This window comes from Tupaia chinensis, unplaced genomic scaffold, assembly GCF_000334495.1.
Source record: "Tupaia chinensis unplaced genomic scaffold, TupChi_1.0 Scaffold000422_1, whole genome shotgun sequence".
NCBI classification, from domain to species: Eukaryota; Metazoa; Chordata; class Mammalia; order Scandentia; family Tupaiidae; genus Tupaia; species Tupaia belangeri.
In genome coordinates this window covers 3,150,104-3,152,593 of record NW_006159927.1, presented here as the reverse complement: position 1 = coordinate 3,152,593, position 2,490 = coordinate 3,150,104, and the positions used below count along the sequence as shown (strand labels likewise).

At 53.6% G+C, this 2,490-nt stretch overlaps 1 protein-coding gene across 1 annotated transcript in view; it reads left to right on the top strand.

The window, feature by feature from the left end:
* The window catches only part of SALL1 (spalt like transcription factor 1), a 15,422-nt gene that overhangs the window by 370 nt on the left and 12,562 nt on the right, over nucleotides 1–2,490 (top strand).

Here is a 2,490-nt window from a genome sequence, read left to right as displayed (position 1 = left end):
CGCCCCCGCCGCCGCCGCCGCGTCCTCGCTCGCCTTTACAATTCGGGTTTTTTTTCTTCTTTTATAATTTTCAGTTTGCCTTTACTGGGCTTTCCTCCTGCCCCTGGAGGAGGGGGGGGGGACAAGCACATCTCCCGGCAGGATCTTTCCGGACTTGCTGGGTCCTGCTGGCGGGAGAAGGGAGGGCACACCGGCCTTGCTCCTCTGTCCCGGCTGTTCCAGGGAGCGCGGAGCCCCGGCCAGGACCCCCGCGTCCTGCGAGGCGCAAATGCTGGCCGAGGCCGGTAGCGCCTGCGGGTTCGGGACCCCTCGCGCTCCCCGCGCAGCGCCCGGGGCCCTCGGCCTGGCCTCCGCTGCCCGGCCCTGCTGCTAGCGGGAAGGAAGTTTACTTCGTGCTCTGGGCTGAACTCCGAGCGTGGGGGAGCTCTCTGCACCCCCCTTCCCCTGGCTCACACACCCTCTCTACCCGCGGCGGAATGGGGTGCCTTTGGGGGTTCCGAGCTGCTGGAAGGTGGGGACCTGTGTCTGGACGCCAGTGCCTGGCAGGCTGGGGTGGCGGCCGAGGTGGAGCGTGCTCTTTCCAGCCGGTTCCCTCCGAGACCGTGCAGGAGGACGGGGACGGTGTCCGAGTCCGGCGCCTCAAGTTTATCCCCGCATCTTTTCTCCCAACACATGGACCCTCCGCCCCATACAACCTTTAGATTCGGTATGAGCCTGCCGCGGATCGCGGGGCCCCGAACTTCCAGACCCGTCGGGAAGGAGCCATAGGGTAGTTTCTCGGGGCTGGGGGTGTAGCCCGCCAGAGGAGAATCCCTCTGAAAATCCCTTTCTCCCATGGGGGCCACGACTGCGGGGTCCCGAAGGCATGAACAAGTCCAGAACAAAGTTTGTGTGCGAGAGCTACCGGCGAGAGTGGGAGGAATCCGGGCAGGCAGTAAGGGTACGCAAGGACACCTCGATCCCTCCTTGTCTCTGAAGGTGTTTTATTGTAAGGGCCTCCGAGCGCCCAGGCCCAGCCCCGGAGGCGATGGAGCGGCGCCCGGGCTGGGTTCCTCGGGTCATCCCGGCACGGTGCTCGCCTCTCGGCCGCGGGAGGAAGAGGGGCAGTCCGCGACTCCGGATGCCGCTCGGGATGCTCGGTCCCAGACGGCACTTTACGGTATAGACCCGGGAGGAGCTGGGCCCGGATAGAGCTCCAAAGCGTGCCCTTAGGTCGGCACCTCTGCAGACTAAGTAAACTGCAGCCCCGAGGCCCCACGGTCCGGTCCCGGGGCTCCTTCCCTAGAGGCCTGCGTCTCCGTAGATCGGGGGCGCAGCGACAGACACAGAATCCGGGCAGCGAAGCCAAGGGAACCGGCTTCTTTTACCCAGGCTGTGGGCAAAGGGAACCCCTAACCTGGGGTCCCTATAAGAAATTGGGGAATTTGAAATTGATTATGAAAATTATTTACAGTATCTGTCTCCCCCACACACACATATACTTTCTCAAGCTTGAAGCTTTACCAGTCTCCGCGATTTCTCAGCCCGCATTAAAGAGCCCCTGAACCCCGCTTTCCACCCCCAAAGAAAACGGGTACGTGGGGTAAATCGAGGTAAAATTACCTAAGGCCGCGTTAACTACTACGATTCTTTCTCTGGTTTTTCTCTAATGGCTTCTTCTGCTTCTCGCTCGCACACCTATCTTTCCTAAAGTTTCTGGTGAGACCTTTAGCCCTGTAATTCTGTTAAAGTTAACAATTTGTATACGAAACTGGAGAGAAGAGAGAGTTTTTTTGGTCTGTTTTGTACATTTATATTGATTTTTAGGTTTTTTTTTAAAAAAAAAAAAAAAACTTGGTCTTGGCGGAAAAATTGATGCTTGCTGGTTCTTTGCCTTTAGCCTGGTGATCCGAAATTTTTAATAGTTAAGGCTTTCTCATAAAGCAATATTATAAAAAGAGTTCACTGCCTCTTAGCATTACTATTTATTAGTGCTTTTTTTTTATTTCTTTGAGCGTTGAGGTAAGTTAATTAAGTAACTGAATCAAGTTTCCATTCTCTTTTTTTCACTTTTTCCTTTTCTTTCTCTTTCTCTTTTCTTTCTTTTATCTTCCCCAAAGCTGTCCATTGTCCTAAGAAGCAGTAAACAGTTAGGGCACCCCAGGAAACACCCTCTTTTCATCCTTCTTTCCTCACCTCTCCCCACCCCCTCCTCTTCAGTAGTAATGGTCTTAGGTTATGATTGTTTTTACATGGTTGAACAATAAGTTTGGGAGAAGTTGCCTAGAGGGTACGTTTTGTAATAGGGTTACAGGATTTAGTATGTTGTAATAATATTAGTACATAAGTAATCCTCCCCAACGCCTGACATCCAGGAGGGCCTAACATAGCCCAGTCTTTTTATTTGGGAATAGTTGGCTGATAAAATGGAATTGAAAGTTCGTGGCATGTCTCCAAGTTACCTTTAAAAGTCACCTTTTCTGCAGTGAACTCAGCAATCCCCATCCTTTT